Source organism: Pseudophryne corroboree, chromosome 3 (assembly GCF_028390025.1).
Source record: "Pseudophryne corroboree isolate aPseCor3 chromosome 3, aPseCor3.hap2, whole genome shotgun sequence".
NCBI classification, from domain to species: Eukaryota; Metazoa; Chordata; class Amphibia; order Anura; family Myobatrachidae; genus Pseudophryne; species Pseudophryne corroboree.
This window is the reverse complement of record NC_086446.1, coordinates 764862734-764879175: the sequence shown is the minus strand read 5'-3', so window position 1 is coordinate 764879175 and position 16442 is coordinate 764862734. Positions and strand designations below refer to the sequence as shown.

The window sequence follows — 16442 nt, the reverse complement described above, 5'->3', positions numbered from 1 at the left end:
GAAACTGATTATATCTGTTATGAGCCACAGCAGTGGCTTATTCCTGTTTACATTCTGTTTATGTATTTTATGTTATATTTCTGTTTGCATGCCAGGGTTTCTCATGTACTTGTTTATAGTACTGTTGCGGGCCGCCCTTGGTGAGTCTGTGTAACTGTAGCCTGTTTCTTGTGCAGTCTCACCTGTCAGATAATTAGGCCATTATGTGGTGAGTCTGAGTAACTGCAGTCTGTTTCAGGTATGTGTGGCCTGTGCTGTCTCACCTGTCAGCTAATTAGGCCATTACCCTTGTGTCTGGCTTCCAGCCATCCTGATTCCTTTATTACCCAGCCTGCCCTTCAGCTGGAGCCGGTGATAGAAGATTCTTGTCCTGTATGTACTAGTGCCTGGTTCCTATCCTATGGTGTTATATCTTGAACTTGTACAGTTGGTGCCTTTGCATTGCTTGGGATTCCCAGTCCTGTTAGAATCCTGTGTGTCTTGTCCTGCCAAAATTTGAAGCACATTAACCTTGTTACCAGAGTTCATGATTCTATATGTGAGACCTTGCCTGGAAGTAGTATCAGACAGCTCCGGTCATTCCTGCTTTGTCTTGCTCTGTCTTGCCTAGCCCTGAATCCAGGAGTCTCCTGCAGCTAAGTGTTCTTGTTGTTACACTTTGCTTTACTCTGCCAAGATCTTTAGGAACTCATTGCTCAATTATTTATTATTCATTCCATCCTGTGCATTGTTGTACATGTATATACGGTTTAGTTGCTTATAACATCTAAGAGCATTGTTGCTCACACAGTTCATTTGGTTGCTTATTATATTTTACACATTACTGCATTCTCAGTCACTTATGTATTCTGTGTCATTGCTTTCAGTACTCTGTGCCTTGTTATACGTGTAATGTGTTTGTGTTAAGAACTCTCTCTCTTTAGTCTGTGCCTTGGTTTCTATGTGGGGAGTTTGGCAGCAGCGCCACACATAATCTATTCACAGTCCTTCTGTATTCTTTCCCATTGGTATATTGCAGGTTTTAGTTAGCTTTCTCCTTAATAACTTTCAGTCTTGGTTGGTGCCTTGTTACCTCTTAAGACCTGGGGGTATCGGAGTCTGGGCAGACCTAATTCGCCCATTCAAACGCGGCTGCTAAAGGCAGAAGACTAGCTCTGCAGGCACCATCCGACCACTGTGAGGAGTAACGGAGTCAGGGGTAGAGTAGGTGTTGCTGCGATTACTCATTCCTAGCCACTGCTCCACACGTGAGTTCTGGAACTTCCTAGTTTCCACCCAGTCTACAGATTCTCGCTTCCTAATAATATGAACATTGTTTCTTCTGTTTCTGTTCTCAAGGTCCTCTAGTTTATCCTGTATAGATGTCACTGACTTCTCTTGTGCTGAAAGAGTGCTGCGCACAACTGATAACTCATCTTCCAAATCAGAAATTCTCTGCTCCGCCTCTGTAATACAATGATCATTTTGAGCTAGTTGTGCGAGGGCGGAATCCAAAGAGCCCTTTAATGGTGCAAGTTTTTGATCCAGTAATGAGGCCAGAACAGCTCTCAGCTCTTGTGTAGTTACAAAACTAGTAGACTCAGCAGCAGATAATTCAAGCATTTGCCCCCCAGTACTGGTATTTGGCCCAGAGACCAATGAAGGAGAAAGCCGGTCATAGGAAGGTCTTTACCTTTTCCCTTGCCAGTTTGGCTACCTCTAAGGGTCTTGGGAGGCTTTGCCATAAATTTATCCATGAAGATGATAACTGCGACGTATCAATATCAATGGAAAGTTACTAGCAGACTTAAGTCAAAAAGGCCCACTGGTAAAAAAAACTGACTCAATTGATATTCAAACACATGCAGTCAGCAAAATAGTGATATGTTATTTGTCAGCCAAAGTAACAATGATTATCCCTGGGCACTGAATCAAATACACATAAAGCTGGCCAGCCAACAGGGGGAGCCCCAAGAATGCCAAGAGCATAAATCAGTCTTTTTGCAGACTTCCCAACCACAGGTAGCCAGCATCAAAATTAGCAGGATTTATAATGGCAGCCATGCATCCTTGCTGCTGCAGATTCCCAGCAGTGTCAGTGCCCGCAAGCCACAAGAAAAGGCAGGTGATATAATGCCTTGGCCTCTCACTCCCCATGCTTCTCACAGCTCCACTGTAATCAAGCCACTGCTGCCGGCTTGCCAACACCCGCTCTAAGATGTTATCAGAGCCAGGTGGATGGATGAGCTTCATGAGCTAGCAACCTTTAGGTAGGTCCACCCACCAGAGGCCTGACTTTTTTTTTTTTTTAACAGTGAGTGGTTCTTTTACAAAAACACGGTACAGCCATGGAGCCCAAGTTTGCACCAAGTTATGCAAACCTCTATATGATTTTTTTTCATGGAGAAACTGAGCACTTTGAGCATCCCAGGCACTCTGGATGAAAAATAGGTGTCACAGGGCAGAAATGTTGCTGCTCCCTGGGCAGTGGTATAATTGCCTAACTACAGTTATAGCTCCTGTGGCTGCTATTGTTAAAATGAACATTTTATACAGATGGATCCTTCGTTATCTTGGCTGGCTGAGGCGTTAGTCGTGATCAGGCATACGCAGTGTACCGGGGCGCAGGTAGGCGCGCCTAGTCGCAGAGAGGCACACCTAGTCGCAGGGAGGCACACAGAGCGTTTGTTGTTACCTTTAAGTGTAATACCTGCGATCATCCACCAGATGTCGCCTTTTACAATCACCACTGAGCATGCGTGTGGTCTCCCATAAAATACAATACTGAAATACATAGTAAGAACTACTTTACTAGTGCATCTCATTACGCTACATTATTTCATCAGTATATAACAATATATACAGTACAGACGCAAATAGTACAGCATATGCAGATGCAAAGAAACGTGATAAAGCCACAGTATGGTCCATTTACAGTACTTTAGGAATATGTGAGTGTCCAAGTCAGATAAATCAACATAAAACCAGTAGTGTACACAGACGCAAACAGACGTGTTACATGCACATTGTTGACTATTGATGTTAGGGATATTGTACGTTAGCGTCCTAATCCTGTAGCCATTACAGCATAATCAAAACCAATGGACTTATTCATCTGTTGGCGGTGAAGTGTCCGAGTGGTGAAGTGTTCCGCTTCCTATGCTTAGAGTCTCGGGTTCGATTCCTAAAGTTCGAATGCATGTTAGTTTCTTCCAGACACTTTATTATTTTTTTTATTTTTATATCTATCGTACTGTAGTATACTTTCCCATTCAATACAAGTGTGCACACAAGTTTTACATAAAGCAGGGCAAAGCTGCAGGAGCGTTTCTACTGTTAAGGTTCTATGCACCGTACGGTACACATACTGTACAATTCTGTAGCAGGTCAGACTCAATTAGAATGGCTACTGCCTGTGACTCCTTGCCCCATGGAGGCACTCGGCTACGAAGCAAGTAACAGCACAGGTTTTGCAGACTATGGGCCAATGCTGAAGAAGCGTCACAATCCCCTAGCTAAAATACAGTACACAGGGGCGACAGGGATAAGCGAGGTCTATGCACATAACGATACACCGGACTCGATCTCATCGCAGTGACAAAATGTCCGAGGCACGTGAACCCCCGCCTTGTGGCAGCACTCAACTATAGAGCGAGCGATGGCATAGGTTTTGCAGGCTATGGTCCAATGCTGAGGGAGCGTCACAATCCCCTAGCTAAAATACACAGGGGCGACAGGGATAAGTGAGGTCTGTGCACATAACGATACACCGGACTCGACTGCATCACAAAGTGACAAAATGTCAGAGGCACGTGAACCCCCGCCTTGTGGCAGCACTCAGCTATGGAGCGAGCGATGGCATAGGTCTTGCAGGCTATGGTCCAATGCTGAGGGAGCGTCACAATCCCCTAGCTAAAATACACAGGGGTGATAGGGATAAGCAAGGTCTATGCAAATAACGATACACCGGACTCGATCGCATCGCAAGGTGACAAAATGTCTAAGGCACGTGAACCCCCGCATTGTGGCAGCACTTAGCTATGGATGTTCATTACTGCTGTGTATTGTATATAGCGGAATGAGTCACTACTGCAGATTTACTCTGATTTATGTGAAACCTGTGTGCACCCTTCCATTGAATGTATAACAAAGAAAAATAATAATAATAAAGTTAATGTCACGGGAACACATAAAAAAAAAAAAGGTTGGCACTTTCTTCCCATTGGTGTTGGTTTATGCCTTAGCGGACTCAGGCGCTCATACTTGTATTTTAAAAGCACAATATTTTCCACCGCCTCCCCCTACCCCCATCGCCCTTCCCCCCTGGGAGCCTGCACAGTTCATGCAGTAGACAGGGAGGGAGTTCAGGTCAGGTACAATACACAAACGCTGATGATCTACAGTACTGTGTTGCTCCATTACCACTGTGTATTGTATATAGCAGCACTTAGCTATGGATGTTCATTACTGCTGTGTATTGTATATAGCGGAGTGAGTCACTCCTGCAGATTTACTCTGATTTATGTGAAACCTGTGTGCACCATTCCATTGAATGTATAACAAAGAAAAAAATAATAATAAAGTGAATGTCACGGGAACACATAAAAAAAAAGAAAGAAAAAGGTTGGCACTTTAGAAACTGAACCATAGACTCTCAGCATGGGATGCGGAAGCGTTCATCGCGCTAGCCCATGACGCTTCATGGAAGATTCACAAGTTCATGTGTAAAAGTACTGCAAAGAGCGATTCCTTCCCATTGCTGCTGGTTTATGCCTTAGGGGACTCGGACGCTCATAAATGTATTTCAAAAGTACAGTATTTAGGGGGTCATTCCGAATTGTTCGCTCGTTGATGATTTTCGCTATAGTGCGATTATCCGCTATCTGCACATGGTTCGCAGAGCGCATGCGCTTAGTTATTTTACACAAAAGTTAGGTATTTTACTCATGGCATTACTAAGCTTTTTCATCGCTGTGGTGATCGTAGTGTGATTGACAGGAAGTGGGTGTTTCTGGGCGGAAACTGTACGTTTTATGGGAGTGTGCAGAAAACCGCAGGCGTTCGAGTTCCAAAACACAGGAGTGGCTGGAGAAACGGGGGAGTGGCTGGGCGAACGCTGGGTGTGTTTGTGACGTCAAACCAGGAACGAAAAGGACTGAGCTGGTCGCAATGGCTAAGTCTGGAGCTACTCAGAAACTGCGGGGTAATCATTACGAGAAACTTAGTGAACCCTTCGTTCGCAATTCTGCTATGCTAAGATACACTCCCAGTAGGTGGCGGCATAGCGTGTGCAATGCTGCTAAAAGCAGCTAGCGAGCGAACAACTCGGAATGAGGGCCTTAGTGCACTGTACTTACTTTAAAGTCAATGAGCTACATTATTCCTTTCACACATTAGTTGCGTCTGCATGCACAATCTTGCATCTGCATACACAAGTGTTTTAACATGTTCGTTAGTGTCTGTATAAACTATTAATTTTTTTAACTCTCTCCATCTGACCATTGGTCACCATCTATTAACATTACAGTCATCACTAACCATTTGACAGAGCTTGTAGTTCAATCCGCCGCTATTCGATCTAAAGTACTGGATTAGTGGAACTTTAGCCACCCAGTGGTGGAGATGTGCATTGCATGGTGAGTATCTAGTTGTGCCTCAATGCGCCTGTCTGTGATTAAACTCAACAACCTAAGCTATTGCCTAGGCGTAACAAAACCTCCGTCTAGGCGCAGAAACAGTCAAGATAACGGAGGACCCATCTGTAGTTATGTTGGTATGTTATATGTTAATATGTGGTTGACTCATAACTTGATAGAAAGTGTAATACAATGGGCAGTCTTTGTGTTAATAATTTGCCATAGTTGTTTCTGCAAAATTAGGTGTATACCACTACAAATTCCACCGGTGTTCACACATGCATCCAAATGTAAAAGGAGTGAGATGCTCACTTTAAGGTGCTTAAATACCTATTGGTACATCTTTAGATACCCCATCGGTTGCACCATCAAAACTTGCAGTCAACCGATGGCATCTAAATCTGGCCTCCTATTGGAGTGTTTTATCATCTTTATACACAATTGCTTTCAACAGCATGTCTGAGACATGCCTCCAACACTCGAATTAGATGCAGCAGCGTGCGCCTTTTTAGCCAACCTCCTGTTACCAAGTCTCCTTCCAGAATACAACTCAAATTTTTGCTCCCACATGATCAAATGTGTACTGCATCTCTACATGTACAAAATCCACCAATGTAGGCATATGACATTAAAATTAAGTAACAGTCATAACGTAAAAAAAAATTTCATCAACCGCTTTGGAGAATAGTTTTATGCATTCATTTTCATTACAGTAGGAGTGATTAATGTTACGTAGCTCATAACTGTCATAGAAGTAGTACCAAACACCAGAATGAATGATGGTGGATAATCTGGAACAGAACCAGGAAGCCGGGATGGACTGAAAGCACCTGTATAGCCTATGGAATGGTTTACACAGATATGAAGCAGTGTCAGGTTCGAGTAGTAACTACCTATGCAGCCAGAGGAAATGTTAAGCAAAGGTTCGGTCAAAGCGGGATTCTGTACAGCAGGGCCAGAGAACGAGAATCAAATGATAGGCTGAGACCTTGAGAAGGGGTGCAGAGTCTAACCCCCACAAGGAGGTCTGGGCTTTGTTGCGCCCGACAGGCAGGTCATGGCCCCTTATCTGGGTAACTCAAAGCTAGCACTGGATAAACCAAGGAATGTAGCTTGTGAACTATAACCTGGAACTGATAGAGCAGGATATCTGACTGGAACCAATGGTAACTGGTAATGGACTGGATCCAATGATGCATATTTCAGACTGGAACCAATAGTGCTGGTTATTGGACTGGAAAAGATGGCTCAGGATATCAGGCTAGAACCGATGACTCAGGATATCAGACTGGAACCAATGTTACAGGAGCCAGTAGTGCAGCAAGGTGGAGTATGGCACTAGAGCAACAGGGCAAGATAAAATGCAGGAGTTTACCGGAAAGGAAACAACTAGGCTGTAGACACTGTACTGGACCTTTGGAAGGATCCAGGATGCTTCCGATATAACCCTGGTTGACTAGGGATGGGCTAGAAGTGTCATGTGATTGCAGGCTTGCTTCTGGTTTGTGTTTGATTTATCACCTGATCCAGAATATCATGGCTGTGCCCATCACAGATTCTGGAGGGAATTCTGGCATAGAGCATAATGTGAATATGCAAAGAGAATAGCAAGCACTTGTTCTCTGCAGTTCAAGACCAGCACTGCTATCTGGACGGCAACCTCTGCTGTAATCAGGATTGTGCAGACTTCACAGAGAACTCTCAGGTGCATAATCAGCCAATAAGAAGACCCAGTAAGGGTGTGGCCTAGAACCGGAGGAGAGCAGTTGCATCTTCCATCAGCTCCTGCTTTGATACCACCTAATATACTCTCCTGGTGTGTTTTAATTATATCCAGCACTCCCATCCTCCTCCTTAGCCCTTTTCCTACCCCTTACTGCTCACAGACCGACCGGGAGTTGCTGTGGACGCTCCCACAAGCTGAGGCCTACTCGCCAGCTTGAAGCCGGGGCCTCGATTTTGGCGTTGGCCCGCCGGACCTCCGTACGCCTTGTGCCGGTGGTGGGTGAGCTTGCCCTGCCTCCTCCATGGCTCCCTGGCTGTGTCCCCACCCATGGAAGGCCCTGTGTGGCCCACGGACAGCTGCCTTGCCCCTGCCGCCCGGAGGACTGAGCTGAAGCCTGCATTCCCGGTGCCTCACACTGGCCGGCGGCCATTTTATCTCCACTGCTGCAGGCTGCTTTGAGGTTTGGTGACAGAGATGGGAGCCACACTGTCACAGCTGCGGATCATTGATGGTGCGGTGAGGAACTCTCCCCCCTACCTCCCTGTAACCTGCTCACTGTTTCCCCCTGCCTGCAGACCCGCTGGACCACCCGTGGTGCGATCGCGGCCCACCACCACTCTCATGGCTACAGCCTTGATTTCCTGGCTGCCCCCACCGCGGACACCACACTGGCGTGGAGGTCCGGACGAGCCTGCAATCTAAACCACAGACTCCCCCTTCCAGCCTGGGGATTATTGTACTACTGGCCTGCAGCATCTGCCCCCTGCCTGGCTTCTCCTCAGAAGACACTGCGGCTGCTCAACCTTTCCAGTCTGACCTATACAGATATTTGCTGCAGTCAAGACCCTTCTCACTGTCCTCCCATTGCTAGCCATTTAGCTTTACCTCTGGTGAGACCTCGGTGGACCATCAGTATCACCTCTCCTTCATCCCCCCCCCCCCAGTGATATTGTCCAGCTTTGCAGAAGGAATTACTCTGTCATATACACTCCTCATATTACTTGCCTTTATTTGTTTATAATTTCTGGAAGCTCCATGTAGGCACTCTGTGACTATTTTATCTCCCCTTGTGTACGGGACTGTCCTAACTCCTGCTGCGTCCTACGATATGTTTACCGTGATGTGATGACCTAGCAACTTAGTGCTTCACATGTGAGACCCGATACACTTTCAACACTTCTTACTCTCTGCGTACTCCTGTTGCTGTTGTTTCTCTAATTTGACAAATCTGAATGGAAAAATTCCTAATTCCCACGTCAATTACTTCAGCGGGGGCTCCACTGCCGCCTCGAGATGACACTCCCTGTGGCAATTCTTCTGACTCAGTTAATTCGGTCTCGCGCTCTGCATATCAGCACACACGTAGATCCAGACTGCCTGTTAAGCAACCGAAAATGAAGCATAATGATTTGGTGGCTGTCCTGGGACCCCTCCTGGACGAAAAACTGGCTGGTATCAAGGAAGCCATCGAGTCCACTCTAACCCAACTCAACCAACACTCTAGTCATTTAGATGAAGCGGAGCAGCGGATATCAACACTAGAAGATGACCTGTTGACGGCTCAGCGGACTATACAAGCCAATCAATCAGAAATCTCTGACCTTTCTGAGAAGATTGATGACCTTGAAAATCGCAGCCGGCGTACCAACTTGAGTCATTGGCATTCATGAAACAGTTAAAGGCCACAAACTTATGGATCTCCTCTCCTCTGGCATTCCAGAGGAATTAGCTATGGATCTCAAAGGAGTCCCACTTGTCATAGAGAGAGCCCACAAGATCGGACACGCACGGAAGAATTCCACTGGATGCCCCCGTCCTGTCATAATGAGGATCCTGAACTACGCAGACAAGATGAAACTTCTTGATCATTATCGCAAGACAGCTACTTTGTCTTACAATGGCGACCGCCTCCTCCTTTTTCAGGATTTCTCTACCCATGTGGCTACCAAACGCAGAGAGTTTGCTCCCGTCTGCAAGCACCTTTTAGATACTAAGATCAAGATCTCATTGCTCTACCTGGCACGCCTCCGGGTCTTCGAGAATGGCAAACCACTGTTCTTTGACGACCCCGAGGAGGCGAAGCTACATTTCTCCCCACCTGACTGTGAACTATCCCTACTAGCTTGTAATATGCTATTGTCCTGATTTCAAAATTCGGGTCTTGCATGTGGAGTATTATGTTTGTAACATATGTATACTCATAGTTAATTTCCTAACTGTTTACTATTTGTGTTGTTGTTTCTTTGTTAAGTTGTGTCTGCCTAGGCCGGGGCCCCCTTCCTCTCCTGGGGTATCCTCTCCCCGCTCGCTGGGACAGGGAGAGGCCCTATCTCACCTTATACGTACTCACTTTAAAATTTCCGACTGTGGGTGTAGACTAATAGGGCCTCTGCAGCCTCCCCACACTCTCATATAGATGGAGACTCAAGAAATGCTTTACTACGTCTTGTCTCCTGGAACGTAGAGGGACTTAACCACCCTGTTAAAAGAAGGAAAGTGATATCACACTTGAAACGTATGACCCCTCATATTGCATTCCTTCAGGAGACACATTGGCTAGACGACCCTAGAAATTCCCTGCGAGCCCCTTGGATAGGGGAATGTATTTTAGCCCCGTACTATTCTAAGTCTCGAGGAGTGGCTATCCTCTTCCATGCCAACCTACAATACTCAATCAGTAGAAAGTTTCTTGATCCCGAAGGCAGGTTCATATTGCTAGATATATTAATTGAAAACACTGTATATACTCTTCTTAATGTCTATGTGCCTAATGTCTCCCCTGACTTTTTTTGCAGCTTTTTTCGACACTCCTTACATGGGGTGGCCAAAATCTGATTATAGGCGGGGACTTTAACCAGGTATTCGACCCATCCATGGACAGATCCTGAGTAAGTACTACCCCTCTCTGTCATCTACTGTCTTCTTTTTGCACACAACTCGACCTACTTGACCCATGGCGCATTTTCCACCCTACCCAGACTTTTCTTTCTATTCTCACCCCCACTCGTCTCACTCTTGCATTGACTACATTTCCACTTCTACGTGCCTCTTTCCTAAGGTTACTCACACATCAATTACCGACATCATTTCTGATCACGCCCCTATATCTTTACACATTTAATTACCTCATCGTTTTACCCCATGCTGGTGCTTCCCCGCATACCTAAGGTAATCCACTGACTTCCTTCTTCACCTCAAACAATCCTGGCTTATTTGCACTTTAGATAACAGCGACCAGAATCTGGATTCCCTGCAGTTTTGGCGTGCTGCTAAAGTGGTTCTTAGGTGCACGTTACGTCTTACACTCACCCCAAAAGGAAAAAATTCTCCTCACAATTACAGACACTGAGTATGACGCTCACATCCTCTTATCAGAGATATAAACAACATGACACTCCTGCCCATAAAACAAAGTTCAGCAGAACTCATTTATGACACTTTCCTCACTAAATGAGCTCAACTTTCTTATGACTGCCAGCGGAATAAGTTTCATAGATGGGGCAATAAATCGGGCAAATTATTAGCTAATCTGGTTAAAGGACCCAAATCCCATACGTGGGTTAACACCATCAATATCTCAGGGAAATTGGTTTCAGATACCGATTCTATTTGTACTGAATTTATGCACTTCTATCGCTCCATATATACTAAAGGCCCTGATGATGTTGCTGCCAGCCGCTCTTTTCTTGAAATGGCTGATCTCCCTATCCTCTCCCAAGAGGAGATGGACATATTAGAAAGCCCAATTACGGCTGAGGAAGTTATTGACACTATTAAAAGCCTGCCAAATAATAAGAGTCCCAGCCCCGATGGCTTTAGTGTGGAATTCCATAAAATGCTTTGAGATGACTTAGCCCCCACTCTTACGTCCCTCTATAATCATATCCTCACCTCCAAGCAAACCCCAATTAGATTTAATGAAGCTAGGATAATTGTCATAGCGAAACCTGGCAAAGATCCTTCCCTCACTAGCTCCTATAGGCCAATATCCCTCCTCAATCAAGACTTTAAGATTCTGACCAAATTAATGGCTGATCACCTACAATTATGTCTTTCTCGCATTATATCGCCTGCCCAGTTGGGTTTCAATAAAAATAGACAGTCGGTGCGGGGTATTAGAGCTGCTTTGGCCGCCATCACTTACTCTCGCTCTCACAACCTTGTCCATAACATTCTAATCAATCTTGATGCAGAAAAGGCCTTTGATAAGGGTGCCTGGCCTCACCTTGATCGAGTCTTACGCCATCAACACTTTGGGGAGAAGCTCTGTGGCCTTGTTAACTCCCTCTATACTGTCACTACTGCGCAAGTGATGGTTAATAATATTTCCTCAACTCCCTTTACCCTTGAAAGGGGAACTAGGCAGGGCTGTCCTCTTTACCCCCTCCTTTTCAATTTAGCGTTAGAACCCTTTATACGCTATATTATCAACCTGTCTAGTTTCAGGGGTATTAAAATTGGCACTCAGGAACTGAAAATTATAGTTTGCAGATGATATTCTTCTCCTCACCTCTACCCCTAAACAGTCCATCCCGGTGCCACAGGAAGCTATAGAGTGCTTCTCTTCCTTTGAGGGTTTTCCATTAATTATGACAAATCGGAGGCCTTAGCCATATTTTGTCACGCCACTATAGGGTGGGACCCCCCTTTCCGATGGTCTCCTACTCACCTCACTTATCTTGGGGTTTTATTACCTTCGGATCCCGCCCTACTCTATTCCTACAAAGTTCACCCTATTCTCACTACAATTAAAACTGAACTCGGTCTCTGGCAAAACTTTCCTCTCAATCTCCTAGGTCGTTGTAATCTTGTTAAAATGGCCATTTTACCTTAATTGCTCTATGTCCTCCAGATGGTCCCTGTCCTGCTGACAAAATCTAATGTATCCCTCCTTAATTCGTACATATCTAAGTTCATCTGGTCCAATAAGCGGCCTCGAATAAGCCTTCTCAAATTATCCCAGACAGTACAGAATGGAGGACATAGAGCAATACAATAGGGCCTGTCTTCTCTGTTTTGCCATGGACTGGCTTAGAGATACAAATGTTTTTACTGATTCATTGGGGTTTATTTACTAAGATTCGTATGTTTCAGAATCATGTTCAAGTTCAAATGCGACTGACATCGACAGTGTAATCTTGCAACTTTTTGAATTGATTACGACTCATTTACTAAGCATTCGTATTCGTATTTTTTGTATCTTCCGATGTCGATGTCATTCGTGCTTTTCTGCTGTAGAATGCGGCCGCGTTTAGTTTTTTCGCAGCCGCGTTGGGGTTTTTTTTTACGACTGCGTCACAAGTCTGTTACGGCAGTGTTTTGGAATTTGCTGCCGCGTTTTGACTTCTAAGTTTCGTTTTCGTCACGCGGCCGTGATTGGTTGTATTCGTCAAGGAGGAGTGTCTGTGCATGTTACTATAAAAACGCCCCAAACACTCCGCACCTCGTGGGTTTAGCTAGTGGAGAGGAGAGAGGAAGGTGTATTTGGAGTTGGTGAGTTTGGTGGAGTTTTTGGTGGATTTGGAGAGGAGTTTGGTGATTGTTGAGTGCTGTACTGTGTGTGTTAGTAGTCTTGTGAACTTTGTAGTCTTGTTTTTTACCAGTTTGTAAACTTTTTTGTCCTTGTTGTTTTTTTTCAGTCTTTTGTCTTTGTTTGTGAGTGAGTGAGCGTGTGTGTTGGCTGTGTGGTGTGTAGTAGGAGTAGTGGAGGAGTGTGTTTTGTGTTTTCTTTTTTCTGTGTTTTCTGTTGTTTGTCATGTCCGACTCAGAGGTCAGTGTGGTGGCGGAGGTTAGTGAGGTGGAGGCTGGTAGTGAGGTGGAGGCTCGTAGTGAGGTGGAGGCTGGTAGTGAGGTGGAGGGGGGTAGTGAGAGGGAGGAGGTGAGTGAGGAGGAGGAGGAGGGGGTGCCTGTTGCTGGATTTTCCAGTGATAGTGATGGTGTTGTGGCTCCGCAGCCACGCACCACTACCAAGACTGGCAGGAATATAAAGTTCAGCTATGCTGAAAACATGGCGTTGGTGCGTGAGCTGATGAAGCACCATCGCCAATTGTTTGGTCAGGATGCTGCCAGGGTGTCCTCCCGCAGGAAGTCTGCCCTGTGGGGGCAAGTCATACTTGCTGTCAATAGTGAGGGTGTGGTGAGGCGGACAGAGGACACGTGCCGCAAGCGTTTCTATGATATCAAGCGGCGTGTCAAGGCCAAGATGGCCAAAGAGTCAAAAGCTGCACGTAGGACCGGAGGTGGCCCACCTTTACGTGTCGCCTATCGGGACTGGGAGGAGCCTGTGCGGGCATTGATTCCTGGCGAAGTGGTGTCTGCTACTCATGTCCGGGATTCGGACCGACCCACGCAGGATGGTAAGTTTGTTTGGTAATGTTGATATTAAAATGTCTGTTTAAATCTTTTTTTTTTTTTTTTTTTCGCAATTTTTATGGCTTTTTTTTAATTTAAAAAAAGATTGCAGGCCTATGCTCCCTTAAGGTGTGTTTGTGTTTTTTGTAAAAATTTATCGGCTTGCATATGTTGTTTATAAATTTTTGGCCCTATTTTTGGCGATAATGCTGTAACGTGTGTTTGTTTGTATGCCTCATTTTGAATTAACTTAAACATACCACTTAAAAGCTGGCCAATTTTTAAAACATTACATTTTGTTTAACTTGGAAAGTACTGAATCTCTGCAATATTTTGAAACATTTATGTTTGCTGCGAAAAAAAGTGTGTCCCACATGAATAACATTTTGATTTTCAACTCCCAAAAAAAATAAGAGAAGCTCTTAAGCTTTTTATTGTTGTGGAAACCAAAACAAATATATGCTTACAGTACATCAATGGTTTTCACTGGGTCCTTTTTTTAAAAAAAAAGGTAATAATGTTGGTGTTCCTTTTTTCACAGTCACACAGACCAGCCGCCCAGACAGGCCTCAGACCAGTCGTGATGATGCCGGTATTGCAGGTAAGTCTTCACTGTAGTCACATATTCTGAAAACACATAGAAGTACAACATTTTAATTTTTACATTTCCACCTAGGTTCTGCTTCTGGAAGCCGACCTCCTGTAAGGCGCCCATCACAGGGCTCGGGCCACTTACCCAGGAGGCCAACTAAGACTCGGCGTCTTGGGTCTGATTCTGCACCTCCATCATCCCCACCCAGGCGAAGGCTATCGGCAGTGTCATCCCAGCCACCACTGGCACTATTGGCGAGTTCGCAGAGTGATGAGCCCAGATCACCTCAGTTATCTGGTGAGTAAAATTGGTTGAAAAACACATAAGCAATAATATACACAGTACATTTATGATGTTGTTAGTTGGTTTGGAGTTTACATGTTTTCCCCTGCAATCAATGTGATGTAATGTCTTCAATTGCTCAAGGTGATTTGCTTAAAATAAATAAGGTCTTAGTGGATGGTCTAGACAATCGAGTTGTTTGTTAAAAACAGATTTGAGGATACATTAAGCACACACACGTTCTCATTGTTCAAAATTATGAAGTCAATTAAATTTTAGTTCAAAACCCAAAAGCAAAAATAGTGATCACACATCGTCCCTGTCCAGTATGTAGATGGCTTACTTGCTCTGCTCCTCGGCACTATACAGGTAAGTAGTCTATCTCGTGGTGAGGGGAGGGAATCTAACAGTGTAATGTTGTGGAGTGAATTTAGTTAGGTGAGGAATATGCAAATTTGACAATGTCTGTGCCTGTGTGGTGTTTATGTTTGAAAAAAGTGAAAAATTGTTAACGTAGAGAAAAACAAGAGGTAATATTACAAAAATGTAGTATTAGGAATGTATTAATGTGTTGTATTAGCCACGCCAAATTTAAAAACAAACAACATTGCATGTTGCCTCCCCCATACAGAGCCCAACTTGATGTCCGGCGACGAGCAGCAGGGACCAGAACAACAGCCATCATTCACACTGCAACTTACAGCTGTTGATCCAAGCATGCCAATCCAGTTGCAGGATATACCCCAACCAACCTGCAGTCCACAACTGGCACAAGCTCCGCCCCAAACCCAAATTCCTGACGACTTTTGGGCAAGTTGGACAAGCCAACAGGCCCAAAGCAATGCCACCCTCACCCAACACACACAACACCTTGCCAGTCTGCCCCATCATCTTCCGCGGCTTAGTCGCAACTCGGGCAGACTAATAGTACAAGTAGGGAGAATGGCGACCTCTATGGAGCAAATTAGGGCGGAAAACAGTCAAATGAACGCCAACTTAACACGCATTATAGATGACCAACAGCGACATCAGCAGGCACTTGTACAGATAATACAACACAATCAAGTGGTGAATGAGGCCTTATCCAGGATAGTAGCCAGCCACACTGCTACAAACACTCAGCTGATTGCCAGTTTGAATAATCTGAGCAGCAATATTGCTAACATGGGTGGCCATCAAGCTACCTCCAGCTCTGGAACCACAACCCCTGTTCAAACGCCAGTAACCTCCCCTGTCCGGCGTTCATCAAGAGCACGTGCCAGTGAGCCAGCACCCAGCACACACAAGAGAAAAAAATAACAGTAAACTGTTGTTAAGAAAAAATAAAAGCTTTTGTTTTAAAAACACATTCCTGTGTCCGACTCAAAAATGTATGAAGCTGGTCTGTATGTATGATGTTATGTTTTTCAAGGGTAATGACTGTAAATGTTTTGTTAGCATCAACTAAGCACAATGGACACACCACTATAAACAACAAACAGTAAGTAACAGAACACACAATAGAAAGTATAGGAAAGTGTTTAGTGAAGGCTAATTAGAGCATAATAAAACTAACCTGTAAAATATCGCAGGATCACTTCTTGACGTACCTGCCTCCCTACATTTGTACTCACACTGTCACCAGATGGTTCTAACTCCTCTGCTTGCTGGCTGCTTTCTCCCTCACCATGTGCAAGATGTTGGCTTAAACACAGATTATGGAGAAAACAGCAGCAGAACACAATCCTAGTCACCTTTGAGGGACTATACAACAAAAGGCCACCAGATTTATCAAGACACCGAAAACGTGACTTCAGCACCCCAAAACATCTTTCTATCACATTCCGTGTAGCCTTATGTGCATGATTATAACTGTGTTCAGCAGGAGAATCAGGTT

General features: G+C 44.8%; 1 long non-coding RNA gene across 1 annotated transcript; it reads right to left on the bottom strand.

Moving 5' to 3' along the window:
- Positions 1–14177: 14177 nt before the first annotated feature.
- LOC135058239 (uncharacterized) lies at positions 14178–16162 on the bottom strand. The gene is made up of 3 exons (XR_010244701.1): positions 16122–16162; positions 14429–14578; positions 14178–14319 (listed from the first exon to the last, which is right to left on the bottom strand). It is a non-coding gene; the product is annotated as an uncharacterized LOC135058239 (long non-coding RNA).
- Positions 16163–16442: the final 280 nt, after the last annotated feature.